The sequence below is a fragment of the Diabrotica virgifera genome, chromosome 7 (assembly GCF_917563875.1).
Source record: "Diabrotica virgifera virgifera chromosome 7, PGI_DIABVI_V3a".
NCBI lineage: Eukaryota > Metazoa > Arthropoda > Insecta > Coleoptera > Chrysomelidae > Diabrotica > Diabrotica virgifera.
The window spans coordinates 118,188,393-118,206,560 of record NC_065449.1 but is presented as its reverse complement, the minus strand read 5'-3'; the positions used below and the strand labels follow the sequence as shown (position 1 = coordinate 118,206,560).

Here is an 18,168-nt window from a genome sequence, read left to right as displayed (position 1 = left end):
TGGTAAAAACTGTCTTAATGTATTACCCTTCCTGCAATATAGCAATAAATACAAAATAAGGGGGCAAAATAAGTCTGTTGTTATTCAATATTTTTTAACCACTTTGGTGGAACTTAGAACCTTAGTAATTCGCTTAGGAAATTCTTTGTAACATACTTAAATCGTGTACAAAGTTTCATTAAAATCGACCTAATAAATTTTGCATAATAAATTTGCAATCTAAATGTTTTTAAAAAAGTTCAAATTTTTTCAAATCTTTCTGAACAAAAAGTAGACCATTTAGAAGTTGGCTAATTTTTTTACATATAAAGAGGTGCTCTACCTATCTAATACACTTTACAGAACTAAAATCGGATTATTCAAGGGGCCCCAACAATGTTTTAAATTTATAAACAATTTTTTAGCTTATAAACAAATAGCTTTGTTTAGTAATAAAAAAATTAGTTTTTAGCAATGCTAATTAAAACCGATATAATTTGACATAAACTTTCAAATGCTGTCAGCAGAATTGCTATTTTATTTTTTAATCAAACGTTATTCGCGTTCAAAAATTGCAATTTCTCGATTTTTTGAAAGTTCCACCGCGTTTATCTCGAAAACTATGCATCCTACGAAAAAACTTGTAAAAACATTTTTTGCTTAGAATTACCCAAGAAATACAAAAAAATGTTTTATTTTGCGAAAAATTGTTTTTATGTAATTCCTTAAGTTCTTTGTTTATAACAATCTTATCGATATCCGGATCAACTGTTACCCAAAAAATTCGTGTTCTACGGGTCAAAATACATAAAAAAACTTGAGTAAGTCCATCTAAATAAAGGAGCCCGTAGCACCCCCTCCTGGCCACAGCACTAATTTGTTTATAAACCAAAAAATTGTTTATAAATTTAAAACATTGCTGAGGCTGCTTAAATAATCCGATTTCAATTCTGTAAAGTGCATTAGATAAGTGCAGTACTTCTTTATATGTAAAAAATTTGACAAATCTTTGTATTTTCTAGTTTTTGTTGTGCAAGATTTTAAAAAATTTGAATTTTTTAAAAAAAGTTTAGATTGCAAAATTATTATGCAAAATCTAGTAAGTCAATTTTAATGAAATTTGGTATACGGTTTTAGCACATTAAAAAAATTTCTAAACGAATTAGGAAGGTTCCAAGTCTAACCTAAGTGATGGAAAATCATTGAATAACGACAGGCTTGTTTTGCCCCCTTATTTTATATTTATTGTTATTTTGAAGCCAGGGTGATAAATTAAGACATTTTTAACCAGTCGCATCTGATATAAAATTTAATTATCTTTGTTTTATTCCCGTAGGACTTTATTTTAAAATGACTAATTTTTAAGTTATAAGCAAAAAAAGAATGTGTGTGTACTTTGTACGCACGTAAGAAGTTATACTTCTATTATATGATTTAAACGAAATTAATATACTCTTTATTTATATCTTGTTTAAATATTAAACTAATTTATACTTACTACTTCTCAAACATTTTTATTAGAACAGTGCCAAAAATTAAAATAATAAAAGGATAAAACACACACAAACACATTAAACAAGCCACAAATGATGTCTGAACATTAATTGTCGAAAATTTTTTTAACTAAATACGTATTTTCTGGAAATACAATTATATAATAAATATACTTACAATCATAAAATGTATTAAAAAAACAAAAAAGAAAGTTTCTATTGGGAATCGAACCAGCGCTGATAAGAGCGGTTGGTATTGGAATTCATTCACCTTCTCCGCTTAGCCACGGACACTATGTGTCATTATTTACGAAGATCGACTAACTAAACGGATTAAACTTGTGCTATTTTGATATTTTGAAAATTGATCAAATTATTTTAATTTTGAATTGAAATGATTTAGAATTGAAAAAATACAACAAAACATAGAGTAAGAAAACAATATATTAGGTGAATATTGATAGAAATTTTGATGGTAATCAAATTATATAAATAAAAGTATTACATACTATGTATTTTGGCAGATCAAATAGGTAGCTTTATACCCATGATACATTAACAATTATTACGTAGCTCTTGCTTTTAAAAACTATTTAAAAGTCACTACAATATTATAAACTTTTTTGTTTCTGTCCTCACAACAATAAAACTAATATATTATACATTTGTTTACCTTTACCTTTACCTCCAAACCACAGCTGCCATATCGGATAATTTTTGACATGCCATTTGAACATCCAATCAGAACAAAGTTATAATGCGCATGCGCCGGGCTGATAGGTTTTAACATATAAAAAAATCACCCTCTATCGCCGGTAAAGAAGTATAACTTCAAAAATTAAAAAAAAAACGAACTTTTTTGAAATTTTTAAATATTTTATTTTTTTATTAATGTTCCGGGAATATTTGAGACGGAGCATAAATCAATTATTATTAAAGAAGTTATCACCTAACTTTATCCTCAAAAATCTGAATGCCACCTCTCACATCCACCTAAAAACAGATCCTTACTGGTCTATAACTAAAGTTATTATGGATTATAAGATAATATTTATAGGTGCGACATATAGTCTGGGAAGATTATCTAAAAAAGCCATTTTAGGAGAAGTTATTTACCAGCTATTTTATTGCTGGTAGAGCTATTTTATTGCTGGCTTTAGAATTGCGTAGGTATATTAGTAATATACATAGGTATGCAAGGTCCGTAGAAAGTGTGATATTTTGTTTATAAACAAATTAGCCCTCCGAAATATGTTTTCAATTATCTGTGCACTCTATCGTCTAGAGTTGATATAATTCCTTTAAACTGAATTTTTATTGATTTAAGAACTTGGAGCCAAAATGATCCCTTCAGGCTTTCTAGGTAGGTATGCTAACCCAGACTTTCTATTGTTAATTTATTTATTTTAGTCTAATCGAATTTCCATTAATACAAAATAGACAATCTACAGAGCGGTTAGCATCTAAACATTCCGTATATGTATTTGGAACATAGGAGTTTTCTATTGGTTCGTTGCAGCACGCGGTAATATTTTAACCAATAGGCGGCGAGGTTCCAGATGCATATACGGAATGTTGGTCGGTCTCAAATTCATATACGGATTGTTACAATATCGTACACCGAAAAAGATAAGTCTTTTAAAAGGAGATTGATTTTAAAATACTTGTTACTGTATTATTAAATAAAAATAAAACAATTATAGTATTTCGAATGTTATTTGGTGCGAAATTCATATGCGGAATGTTAATTATTCGTAGACCAAAAATGGGACTTTTTATTAATCAGTTAAAGGAGACTGATTTTAGAATACCTATTTTATTGATGTATTATTAAAGCAAAATATAACAATGATTAGGTACCTATTTGGTGCAAAATTCATAAATCGGATGGTATAGATTTGAGATACATACATATTTCTTTATTTGACTATTTCTCAGAATTTTTAATGACTTGCACGTGTTGTTAAGTATGTTTAGATCTGTTTCAGCTATTCAATTTAATTCTGTTGAAGTTTAGGGCTGTGTGCTATCAGACGAAAATAAATGTTAACTTGGTTATAACGTTTGCGGTTGTGTTTTAAATATTATTTATTCTGGTTTATATACAGAGTCTGTAATTTGGAATAAATTCAATATCTCAAATACTAATTGTTTTTTTGAAAATTGCTCAGACCAGTCGATTAGTATTACAAATTGTCCTTTTTGACATACAATAATAATGTATACAGGGTGTTCCAATTTAGAGATATGACGTCATCGTTGATTTTCTTAAATGGCAACACTATCATTTTGATAGCCATTTTGATTGGGTGTATAAAGTTATACATAACTGCAAAATTTCAAATTGTTATTCCCTACCATATACAAGATAATAAAAAATAACAAAGTAATAAAAAATAAGTAATCAAATAATAATTGAATTTAATTATTTCAATTAAGCAAATGCTCATAATGTTGCCCTCAATTATTGTCAAATGGTCAGTTGGCAATATTATGAGCATTTGCTTAATTGAAATAATTAAATTTCATTATTATTTGATTACTTGTTTTTCATAACTGTTATTTTTTATTATCTTATAAATGGTAGGGAATAAAATTTTTTAAATTTTGAAGTTATGTATAACTTTACACACCCTGTCAAAATAGCTATTAAAATGCTAGTGTTGCCATTTAAAAAAATCAACGATGCCGTCTATCTCTAAATTGGGACACCTTGTATACATTATTATTTTATGTCAAAAATGACAATTTGAAATACTAATCGACGAGTCTGAGCATTTGTCAAAAAAACAATTATTATTTGAATTATTGAATTTATTCCAAATTACAGACATAACTTTGTTATTTTTTATTATCTTGTAAATGGCAGAGAATAAAAATTTGATATTTTGCAGTGATGTATAACTTTACACACCCTATCAAAATAGCTATCAAAATGACAGTGTTGCCATTTAAGAAAATCAACGATGACGTCATATCTCTAAATTGGGACACCCTATATAAATTATTATTGTATGTAAAAAAGGAAAATTTGAAATACTAATCCACGGGTCTGAGCAATTTTCAAAAAAACAATTAGTATTTGAGATATTGAATTTATTTCAAATTAGAGACTCTCTCTGTATTTATTTTGGTCTACGAATAATTAACATTCCGCATATGAATTTTGCACCAAATAACATTCGAAATACTATAATTGTTTTATTTTTATTTAATAATACAGTAACAAGTACCTATTTGAAAATCAATCTCCTTTTAAAAGACTCTAAAAGAACTTATCTTTTTCGGTGTACGATATTGTAACAATCCGTATATGAATTTGGGACCGACCAACATTCCGTATATGCATCTGGAACCTCGCCGCCTATTGGCTAAAATATTACCGCGTGCTGCAACGAACCAATAGAAAACCCCTATGGTCCAAATACATATACGGAATGTTTAGATGCGAGCGGCAATAGGGAAATTGTCCAGAGGAAAATAGACAGTACTGATTTGACATCAAAAACAAGATTTATGTTTAACTGATTTTTAATATAGTCTACTATTGTTAAAAATTATTAATATAGCGAAATGTTTAATTTTAGTATACAGGGTTGGTCGAAACTCGGAATGAGTATTCTCTGAGTTTTCTTAAATGGAACACCCTGTATTTTAGTATTTTATTGAAATAATATTTGATGGTACTTTTTTATTTCTTGCGCATCTCATATACCTGGCTGCTTTCATTTGTAAGTTATTTGTGATTCTTTAAGCCAAACATTAATAATTGCATCAAAAATACTGTTTTGAAAATAAATACGTATTAATCTATACTGATCCTTAATTTATTAATATTGGATAAGATATCAAAATGCCTACCGTTTTGTTCAAATTTTTGTCAAAAATAATAATAAAAATATACAATATTGCATCTAGTGGGATATGATTTAATGGCAAAAAATGTGCTTAAACATTTGATATTGTTCTGTTTTTATAGTTTCAGTTGCTTTGTTATCATTACTATGTAATATAATTTTTTCTAATGAGGAACTGATTCATATGGTTTTTCTGCTAGGAGAGTATAACAAAAAAGTGCTACTAGCAAGAGAAATTTACCGTCAGCAATTCCCTGACAGGATATAACCAAGAAGAAAAACTTTTCATAGTTGACTAGAACCATTTCAACAGACTGGATAAAATTAGAGTACGAGAAATTTTATCGAACATAAACTATATAGGCCAGGGTAATAAGACAAAAATATACCCTGTTCGTGACACTTCAGCAGCCAGGGTACTGAAGCGTTTTTTCGACAAGTAACACCTATGAGAACAAATTGTAACTATTTCCTGCGTAGGATCTGGCGGCCATTTTTATTTATAAACAACTAACTGTCAAAAAATAGCATTTTTCCCTTTTTTTTTTCAAGTCAATGGAAAACAGTGAAACTTATGATTTTTTTAGTACAAATATCTTTGAGATTATGGAAAAAGCTTTAAAATGACATATTACAAAGTTTGATATACTCATTTATTGTTAATATAATTGCGAAAAAAGTCGGAATTGCAAAAAAAATATTTTCGCAATAACTATTGTAAAAATTACTGTACAGGTTTGAAATTTTTGTCAAATGAGGGTTCTTTGGTGCTTAATACGTGATAAAAATTTAAAAGCGATTCATTTAATTGTTTAAATTTTATTCGAATTGTTTATCTCAGAGAGCATTTTTTTGCAATAACGTAAGTCAGAAAAAATGACTTTTAACCATCCCACAGGTGTCAAATGGAAGAGCATGAGCTATGTTTTCAACTGGTTTAAAAAGAGCAAATAGAAAATGCATTTATTAGTAATAAATAACTATGCAAAATATCGTAAATCTATCCTTATAAACATTTTGGATAACTTTTTCCAAAAAAATTACTTTTTACCCCTTTTAAGTGCACAACTACCAAGTAATGTTATTTATATCATAATTGAAAAAAATTGTAATAAATATATACTGGGTGGTGAATCGTAGAACGGACCATAGGAAACTCAATGTAAAATTCTAAACTGTTGAATTCCTGCTTCCCTAATTATTTTACATCAAAAGTCATGAGAGAATATTTGTAGAGGATTGAAATCTTTATTAAAATCAAAAGTTCATCGTTGAACGTTCATCAAAAGAATCATTGTCTACGATTTAAAGGCATTCCAAAATTTTTAAAAATATAATAAATTTGCACAGTAATTACAGTCGGAAAAATGAATATTACATATAAAACACACTGTATTTTCCTGTCACTGTGTCACAAAGAAAATTGCCCAGCGCAAGTTCATGTAATAATAATTATTACATGTACTTGCACTGGCCAATTTTTTGTATGACACGATGACAGGAAAATGTGTGTTTTATATGTTTGTTCATGGGTATTCTTTCATTTTTCCTACTGTAGGTATGTGTGTAAAAGTTAGGCTACACGTTACTATTTAACTGAGAGTGCTCACACCATTGACTGAATAAAAAATCTTTATTATTAATACTTTCTCCGCAACTGAGGGTATCTTATCAACTGTATTGTTTTTAAACAATAAATGATAAAATAAAAATATTGACAGTTTAAAAATGTAAAAATAATAACTTCATTGTGACACATGATTGCACTGTGTGTGGTCTAATTTTGGGCTGAAAAACTGAAAAATGTATTAAATTTTTACAAAATCTTGGAATATATTTAATTCGTAGAACAATTTTAATAGTTGTTTTCCATACAGATTTCAATCGTCTACAAACAGTTTCTAATGATTTTTGATGTAAAATAATTAGGGAAGCAGGAATTCAAGAGTTTAGAATTTTACATTGAGTTTACTATGGCCCGTTTTCGAATTCACCACCCGGTATAATTTCTTATATAACAAAATTAAAAGTTTATAAGGAAAGATTTACGATAGTTTTGCATAATTATTTATTACTAATAAATGCATTTTTAATTCGCTTTTTTTTTAAAACAAGTTGAAAACATAGCTCATGTTATTTCATTTGACACCTATGGAATGGTTCTAACGTCATTTTTTTCTGACTTATGTTACTGCAAAAAATGCTCTCTGGGATAAACAATTTGAATAAAATTTAAACAATTGAATGAATCGCTTTGAAATTTTAATACATATTAAGCACCAAATAACCCTTATATGACAAAAATTTCAAAGCAGTACACTAATTTTTACAATAGACATTACGAAATTAATTTTTTTTGTAATTCCGATTTTTTTCTCAATTATATTAACAATAAATGAGTAGATCAAACTTTGTAATACGTCATTTTAAAGCTTTTTCCAAAATCTCAAAGATATTTGTACTAAAAAAACCATAAGTTTCACTGTTTTCCATTGATTTGAAACAAAAAGGGAAAAATGCAATTTTTTGACACCTAATTGTTTATAAATAAAAATGGCCGCCAGATCCTATGCAGGAAATAGTTACAATTTGCTCTTATAGGTATTACCTGTCGAAAAAACGCTTCAGTACCCTGGCTGCTCTAGTGTCATGGGAAAAACCTTATTACCCTGGACTAATAATTAAGACATAGTCTGGGCAGATTATCTAAAAAAGCCATTTTTAGGAAAAGTTATTTACCAGCTATTTTATTGCTGGTAGAGCTATTTTATTGCTGGTAGAGCTATTTAATTGCTGGTTTTAAGATTGCGTATGTGTATTAGTAATATATATATAGGTATGCAAAGTCCGTAGAAAGTCTTATATTTCGTTTATAAACAAATTAACGCTCCGAAATATTTTTTCAATTATCTGTGCATCGGAAGATTTTAACTTTAAACCAAAAACACTCAAATAAAAATTGACCGCAGTTTATTTATGTACAGTAATATTTCTTCCGATTTCGTTCGACGAAAATTTTCCTCGGAAAATCCGGGTTTTTCTAACAAAATCTTTAATTTTCAACTAAAATTTTAGACAAGTAATTATTTATCAACAATTAAACACCTTGGCAACATGAAATATTCTTTGTAGTAGATTATATTTCCGGAAGTAGGCGACAATCTAACAAATAGTTTATAGACGCGGTGGTACCGTCGCGTCGCACCCGTTAGCGAAATTATTTCGATTCAATTTTTTTGCACATACTTACTCAAAAAGAGATCCTTATAACAAATACATAGGGTGCCGCGGTCAAAAAATTTTTTAAACATTTTTTTTTAAACTCAACTTTTTCACTTCTTATAATTTTTTTGCTTATATGGGTCATTCTGAGCAAAAAATGTCTGTTGAGATTTTTCTCTAAAATTGATTGTTGTCGAGTTATACGCGATTAAAAATTTTTTTTATTTAAATTTATGTGTCTCGGCTGCAATGGCCATTAGCCCAGTAAATGAACGGGATATTCGGCGATACCGTGTAATTTTCAGGGGCAACTCCCAATTGCATGAAAATTTGGATTTAGATTCTATTTATCCTCCACTTCAAAGTTGAAATTGTGCCGTTGGTTGCTTTTACTTAGGGGGGTGACAGTCACCCCTTCTCGGGGGTGAAAAAACATACGTTCAAGATAAGACCGGAAATGGACAAATTGACTGATTTTAAGCAACTTTGGTTCTATAGAGTTTTTTACCTAAGTCAATAATTTATTTTACAAAAAAACTACGTTTTCAGACGGTTTTTCGCAAATAACTCAAAAAGTAAATATTTTATCGAAAAAATATCCTTAGCAAAAGTGTAGCTTATAAAAAACCCAAAAAATGGTGTATCAGTAAAGTCTATCAATCAAATAAAAACAAAGTTGTAGCTCATGAAAAATACGTTCTTATTCGTCTAATTCCAAATCGAATATTTCAAGGTGAAATCACCGAAAAATTAAGGATATTATTTTCACTTTACAGGAAAAACCCATTTAAACTTTTTTAAAGTGTTTATAAAAAACTTTGTTTTAATTGTTAGCAAAAGTTTTAGCATTAAAAATAAGCGAGTTACGCTCAAAAGAAAGATGGCCCTCTTTTTTTGTAAAAAATCATGAAAATCTCGCTGTGTTTAGCTCCCCAAATAAAATAAATCGCTACCGCTTTACAATAAATTTACTTACCTATCTATTTTTTATATGATCTGTCAGTCTCACCGGTTTAAGGGGTTTATTTTTGAAGGGGTTATAATTGAGAAAGCTTGAATGGGTCACTAATTACGAGTGTATGCATATTTTGCCATATCTTAACCAATTTTTGTCTTACGGAGAAACAAAATGGAACTAGCATATTTATAATAGCAAAACCTACATTTTTTTACTCTTTAAGATTTTTCTTATCATTAACACTTTTTAAGTAATTTTGAAAAAATGAAATTTTTCAAAAATTTTTAGAAAATGTTTTTCACTGTAAAACCAAATGTTTTCAAAAATAAGCACCTCAAACCAATCAAACACAGATCATATAAACAATACACATACAGTTAAAATAGATGGTAAAGCCAAACGATTAATTTCATTTAGGGTGCTAAATAGAGGGAGGTTTTCACGATTTGTTTTACCAAAAAAAAGGGGCCAACTTTTTTTTTTCAGTGTAACTCGTTTATTTTTGATGCTGTAATCTTTTATAAAAATCAAATAATAAGAGTTTTTTCCATACTTTAAAAATGTTAATAAGGTTTTCCCGAAAAATGCTTCTTTCTTCGGTGATTTCGCGTTGAATTAGTCGATTTGGAATTAGACGAATAAGAACGTATTTTTCATGAGCTACAACTTTGCTTTTACTCAATTTGCAGATTTTACTGGTACACCATTTTTTTCGTTTTTTATAGGCTACACTTTTACTTTTTTTCGATAAAATATTTACTTCTTGAGTTATTTGCGAAAAACGGTCTGAAAACGTAGTTTTTTTGTCGAAAAATCAACATTTTAAATCGCGAATAACTCGAAAAGTATTGACTGACGTAAAAAAATTTATAGAACAAAAGGTGCTTAAAATAAGTCAATTTATCCATTTCCGGCCTTATTTTAAACACGCGTTTTTCACCCCCCGAGAAGGGGTAAATGTTACCCCTCAAGTAAAAGCAACCAACGGCACAAATTCAACTTTGAAGTGGAGGGTAAGTAGAACCTAAATCCAAATTTTCATGCAATTCGGAGTTGCCCCTGGAAATTACACTCCAAAAGGGTCATTTATTGGGCTAAATTAACACAATTAAAAAATTTGAAAAATGCGAAAATGGCCATTTTCAGGGCTTAATAACTCGATTAAAAATTATTATTATTAAAGTTAGAAAGTAACCAAATCAAAGTTTAAAACCCCTTCTTCAAGATCCTGTAGAAATTTTTGTCATTATTGTATTACAACGCTGTTATTTGTAATTATCACAATTAGCGCTATATAATTTTACAAAATTGAAATTGAACTATTCGAGTGGAACCAGGAATGTTTTAAAATCATAAAATAAACTAAATTAAGGAAACGGTATTAGAAAGGCCGCGGCAGGAAGCTTCTTTTAAAAGAAAAAAAGTTGAATTACGAGGACGAGGAGTGGAGTCTGATATACAACAGATCAAATTTGAATGGCATTTGCGACGAAATTATAACCAATAGGATGATAATCTTTACACCATTGCCTTTTTATTTCGGTCCATTTTCTACATACAAATCTTCATATCTTTACGAGACTCATAACATAGTTTATAATAATAAAAACGATAGGTATTACGCAAGAAAAATACCAAAAATACCAAAATTCCAATCATAAACGTAGTTGAAGAAAAAAGAATTTCAAAGTTTACAATCGGTATAGGTTAACAAATGTATTTTCGCGGCTTCCTATACAGCGTGATTGATTAGTGGGGTAAAGCTCAATTGATCCGCTTTAGTAATAGATGGTAATAAAAGTTGATAACAGAAATTGTAGATAACTTTGAGCTTCACATTATAAAATTGGTTAGAATGTTACAGGTTGTTCGATAACACATTGGCAGACCAAACTTATGTTTTTTTTGTGTTAATAGAACACCCTATATTTTATTTTATATTCGAAATCCTGTTAACTTCTCTATCTCAAAAATATAAAGGTTTGCTATGTTATACTGGGTATTTACAAAGTTAAAACCAATTTTGTATAAAAATCGTAACAAGTTCAACTCTCTGTATAAATATAAACAAGAATAAAAAACCGCTAAACGCCGTAAAAAAAAATGAGTGGCGCATACAATATTCCAGCTACGAAGATCTGATATGAATATTATAGTCCTGTCGCCAGGAGGTACAACGGCCTCCTTTATTCAGATGGAGTTACCCAAGCATTTTTTTTATGTATTTTTATCCGTAGAATACGAATTTTTTGGGTAACAGTTGATCCGGATGTCGGTAAGATTGTTATAAACAAAGAACTTGAGGAGTTACATAACAGCAATTTCTCGCAGAACAAAACATCCAGTAACAGGTGATCCGGATGTCGATAAGATTATTATAAACAAAGAACTTGAGGAATTATATAACACCGATTTCTCATAAAACAAAACGTTTTTTTTTTGTATTTTTTGGGTCATTCTAAGCAAAAAATGTTCCTACAAGTTTTTTCGTAGGATGCATAGTTTTCGAAATAAACGCGGTTAAACTTTCAAAAAATCGAAAAATTGCAATTTTTGAACCCGAATAACTTTTGATTAAATAGTAAATTACCAATTCTGCTTACCGCATTTGAAATTTTAAGTCAAATTATATCGGTTTTGATTATTTGCATTGCTAAAAATTTATTTTTTATTGTTAAACAAAGCTATAAACACATAGTGTTTCCCGTGCCTAATACATGCGTTTACATGCATGCTACGTAGAAATTGTCTGGCTTGCACTTGTACCTACTCTACCTACTCGTTCGAATTTAAATGATAGATCATTGAAAACATCACTCAAGCACTAGGTGTTTATAGCTTTGTTTAGCAATAAAAAAATAAATTTTTAGCAATTCAAATAACCAAAACCGATAAAATTTGACTTAAACTTTCAAATGCGGCAAGCAGAATTGCTATTTTATTTTTTAATCAAAAGTTATTCAGGTTCAAAAATTGCAACTTTTTGATTTTTTGAAAGTTCAACCGCGTTTATCTCGAAAACTATGCATCCTACGAAAAAATTTGTCAGGACATATTTTGCTTAGAATGCCCAGTAAAAAATACAAAAAAAAGTTTGGTTTTGCGAGAAATCGCTGTTATGTAACTTCTCAAGTTCTTTGTTTATAACAATGTTATCGACATCCGGATCAACTGTTACCCAAAAAATTAGTGTTCTACGGGTCAAAATACATAAAAAAAAACTTGGGTAAGTCCATCTGAATAAAGGAGGCCGTTGTACCCTCCCTGGCGACAGGACTATTACGTGGCGAGAAAATGTATTTTCATTTAGATGCAAAATAAAATTCTGGTTTTATTTTAAAAGACTTTTTCATAATATTTGCTAAATTTGAAGTAAACGCGCCACAAAAGAGTAACTTTGATACAGTTTAAATTTTGAATCCCTTGTGTGGCGCGTTTAATTCAAATTTAGCAAATATTTTGAACAATTTTTTAAAATAAAACTAGAATATTATTTTGCATCAAAATGAAAATACATTTTCGCGCCACGTAATATTCATATCAAATCTTTTGTAGCTGGAATATTGTATGCGCCACTCATTTTTACGGCGTTTAGCGGTTTTTGTCTTGTATCAGGAATTTTTCAAAGTTATTTATAAATTAAATGTGTGAACTTGAATGTAATGTTTCTCGATTACACGTTAAGCTTTATAAATGGTCGCCTTTGTCGTAGTATCTCCCAAAAATGATCTAGTGTACATTGAATGTACACTACATTTTTTTTCTATTCGAAATAAATTGAAAAAAATATTAGGATGGCCGGTAAATGAACTCGGATTGCCAGTTGCCCGATCAAATTTAGTGTCGTAGCCACTACAACTTCATAAACCATTTCGGGGATAATGGTTAATTGGATTATACTTTTGTAGCTTAAAAACTTCTAAACGGCTTAACCGATTTTGATCAATAGACATGAGTTTGAAACGTATTGAAAAGCATCTGATATATCTAAGGTCAACTATGATAACTGAAGGTATTACAGGAATTATTGAGCTTGAAAAACAGGTTTCCCATAGGAAATAAATTTGATCATACTTATGCCCACATAACAATTTCATGTTTTTATTAGATTCATAGAACATACTTTTCAGAAAAAGTATATACTGAGAATATGCGTAATTACCATTGCGAATGTGCAGAGCACATACTGAGTATATACTACATTACAGTACTTAAACGTTCTATGTATATACTTAGAATGTACTACCGCAATTCTTTTCAGTATATACTACGAATATACTTTTTAGAACATTCCAAGGGCGTGCTATAAACCTTCTATTTATATACTTAGAACGTACTACTGCACATCTTTTTAGTTTATACTAAGAACGTACTTTTTGGAATATTCCAAGGAAGTGCTATAAACCTTCTATTTGTATACTTAGAACGTACTGCTGCACATCTTTGTATTGGATGAATATGAATATATTTTTAAGGATATTCTAAGAAAGTGCTATCAAGTGCTATATTGCTCAGAAGTATGTTTTCAGCATCACCTAATCTCATCTTAGGTTCTACTGGTTCTACCAAATACCTATTATATTTACATATTTTAATGGCAAATGAGAATGTAGTTAGTACCTACATTCTGTAATATTACTTAAAAAGTAAGTACATATTTATAAATTTTAGTTTCTAAATCTATATAAACTATTATATTATAATATTTAGCTAAACTAAACTATGTATGAGTAATTAAAATTTATATACTTATATGTACTTACTTATATGTATTTATTAAATAATATTGAGTTACCAAAATAGATTATTTATATTTTGAAGCACCGCAAACAAAATAAAAGGAGATTATGTATGTTCTTTAGTCTTAGTACTTTATCATTAGTTTTCGTCCTTAACACTGCATTGCTTGGATACAAATAATGTCTATTTTCGATTTCATATTTTACCGTTGTTCAGGTAAGAAATGGTCAGAATAAGACAAGACGGGGTTAGGGGGATGGGGGATTATATATTGTGGAATAACAACATCGGTGCACCGGTGGTTATAGTGTTGCTAAACGGAGGGAAATTTCACTTTTTGCGGGAATTTTCAACAAAAAAGGTGATAAAGGGAAAAGTTAACTGAAAAGAGAATTTTTGTTCCAGTCCAAATTGTAAATTATTAAAAAAAATCAAAATATTTGAAAATAATTAAACATATTTTCTAAGATTTTGTAAACAGGAGGGAATTTTTTTATAAAAGTGGGAATTTTTAATGTTGACGGAAAAAGCTTACTCGACGGTTGGCAACACCAAAGCCGTGGGTTTTGGCCATAGATAAGGGGGTGGTTTGGCTTGGCATGCTTTGGTTCTGGAATGGCCCATATTGAATTGAATGTACCTAAATTCAAATTCCAACGATGTAAAAATACTCTTGATAAACTCGAAATAATAAATTTATTTCAATTATGAAAACAAATTTTTAATAATAAACGTTAATACAATTAATGTTTAAACTTTTTTACCATACAACAATTTTGAAATGAAATTCGTCCAATACTACCTACATACATAAATTTTATTAATTAATTAATAATTATATAATAAGAATAATTATTCTAAAATATAACGAAGTTGATAATCTATAAGGCTAATATTCATACTTCCTATACATACATATTATTTTTAAGATATTTTAAAAGTATCTACTTATAAGTATGTGTTAAGAATGTACTTTTAAGTATGTGCTAAGAGTATTCGATAAAGGTGTATTCTAAGAATAGTACATATCTACTTATAAGTATGTGTTAAGAATGTACTTATAAGTATGTGCTAAGAATATTCGATAAAGGTATATTCTAAGAATAAAGTTTTACGAATATTCCGAGTTACTACGTACACGAATGTACTCAGTATCTCCGGTACGAGAATATACTTTAAAGTATATGCAAAGAACATGAAATTTAGAATGTTTTTTAAGGTACGTGCTATGCTTGTACTACGCATATACTAAAAAGAATATACTCCGACGAATGTTGGTAGTATATGCTTAGAACATGATACGAACATCATTGTTATGTGGGTGAAGCCTATAATTCAAAAATTCGAATTTTCCCGGATATGAGGTGTACGTAGTGTGACCAACTAGCCCGAAAATCCGGAACATGGCCCGAATTACTGTCCCGGACGAAGCTTCCGGGCCATCCTAATTTTAAACGTTTAGGTAAAATTTTATTTTGAAATTTTGAATACGTTATTCTTCTAAGAATTCAACATTTTCTTCTCATTTTTAAGCAAATTCTAAGGTAATCAACATAAAACTGTTCTGAAGCTAATTTCTTATGGCATGTTTAACAATTATATTTTTGATGGGATTAAGCGACAATTGTATGATAATTACATTTTTACATTAAACTAAAATTATATTGACATTAAAATCCAATATCAGTTGATTTTCTAATTTTTTCTTTTTTGAGAACGATATCCGGATTGGAAGTCGAAACGTCAAAAACTAACAAAAATATAATTACCATTACAACCAATTATGGCTTAATCCCATAAAAAATATCATTGTCAACATAAAAATGGCCCGATTTTCATTGAAAAGTCCCGGATTTCAGGTATTCTTTTCAGCCTTGTCCCGAATTCCATTGAATTGGAGTTGGTCACACTAGGTATACACCGTTAGATGAGCCTAGAGCCCTTCTACAAACGGTCAGTTAAAGGCGCAATTTGTAGGTTGAAATTTTGAGTAATTGTCGAAAAACCAAAATTTTCAAAGTTTAGTTTTTCAGTTTTTCGGCTCTACTGAGCCGTGTGTATGTCTAATTCTGACGGCTTAGACAACGTTTGAAAGCTTAACTCAATACTATTGATTTGGTGTATGTGCGGTTCTTCTGTCTCTTATTGGGCAATCCAAACCACGTGACTTCTGGTTGGCACACAAAGTTACAGAGGATTTGTTTGTATTTATCTATTTTTCATTGTTTATCACTTTATCGTCGTATTTTGTCTATTTTGGATTCATTTGGATTTCGTTTGCTGTATTTTGTGAACTTTATAACCACACTGCAAAGTGATCATTTAAGGAAATTATTATTATTGGAAACTCAGATGTTGCGAGAAAGGTAGGCGAAACAATTTTTATTTACTGTTCATTTTGCCCCGATATTTATCAATAATGATGAATTTTGCAAGCAATAACATTATTTCTTTTATTGTTTTAGATATTTATGGAATCTGAAAATAATTGGGGATTTAGATCCATACGCAATTCAGTCGAAATTGGATTTTACAGTAAAAGTGCATTCCATCAAGTTACTATTATAGATATTTATACATATCTGGTAGAGTCTCACAGTTGCTACTCTAAGCAGCAGATGAAAGCATACAAAAGCCTTCAGGCACATAAATATTTTACAGCTGGATTTGTTTTGAAACTTGGAGTAAAAATTGTTAATGATTTCCTGATTTCCATATTATTGTTGGAAAGGTATGCCTTTATTTTATTTATTCACCATTAAGAAATATATGGCTAACAGTATTAGTGTCTTTTGGATAAATTGGTTCTAAATATTAGATTTATTTACGTTTATATATCTTTATGAAACCAGACATATCGTCGTCCTAATCTGTAAACTGCGTAACTCCATAATTCTCTGAAAATGATTTATTACTACCATCTATTTGAATTACTGTCATGATTGTTTGTTCTAAAATTATATTATATGAATGTCTCATTTCAAATAAAATATTCTCAATCATTGTAAAGGACGCAAATACTCTAATAAAAATAAATTTTTGTAGTTGAAGAATTTCCAAAAAGCTAAAATATTTTTTTTAGGTGAATCATTTCCAAAAAGCTAATGCTAAACGACTAAATGCTTGGGTGGGGTGATAGCCAGTTCTGATGACATAACAAATGCACATTGTATGCGTATGGCCAGTAATAGTGAAGTCTGCAGCCACATTGCAGCAATCCTATTTTTAGCTGAGTATGCCCACGGCAAGACAAACGAAGAAGAACCCAATGCATGTATATATGTTACAGCTACATGGTTTGGAGATAGCAACATATGCATTCTCTGATGAAAAACTAATGAGTTTTGAAACTATTCGGTCAGAGTGCTTGTTGCGCTCACTAAACGAACTGAAATATAAGACGGCTTTGGCATTGTGTTGCAGCGATATGAAAATGGTTATTCATTTTTAATTATAATGTACTTCTTCATCATGAATAATTATGTATTGGTCTTTTAAGTGTGTATTTATTTTTGTAATTAGTATCAACTTGTAATGATAATATACATTTATCGTTTAAGGTATGACTAAGTTTTGACTCTAAAATAAATGTTTTAAAAATCGAATCCTGCCTCTTTCTGTTAGTAACTACCCATGGATATCACAAACTTGTGCTAACTGATAGGTTTGTTCGTAGAACGATCAGCAACTCTTGCCAACCATCAGACACATGCGCATTCGTAGTCTATGAATGCTAACTGTTAACTGCACAACGCTAACTGTTAACTGCTCATGTATCTGATGGTTGGCAGCAGTTGCGAATCGTTTGTGTCGTACTACGAACAAACCTATTAGGTCTGGATCCCGTTTACCAAAAAAATTGATTAATAGCAAGCTGAAAATTTGTTAATAGCTTAACGGTGTCCAGTTGGACAAACTT

The 18,168-nt window shown here is 29.7% G+C and overlaps 1 long non-coding RNA gene across 1 annotated transcript; it reads left to right on the top strand.

The window, feature by feature from the left end:
• The first annotated feature begins 15,283 nt into the window (after positions 1-15,283).
• Positions 15,284-17,854, top strand: LOC126887994 (uncharacterized). The gene is made up of 2 exons (XR_007699328.1): positions 15,284-16,980; positions 17,332-17,854. It is a non-coding gene; the product is annotated as an uncharacterized LOC126887994 (long non-coding RNA).
• Positions 17,855-18,168: the final 314 nt, after the last annotated feature.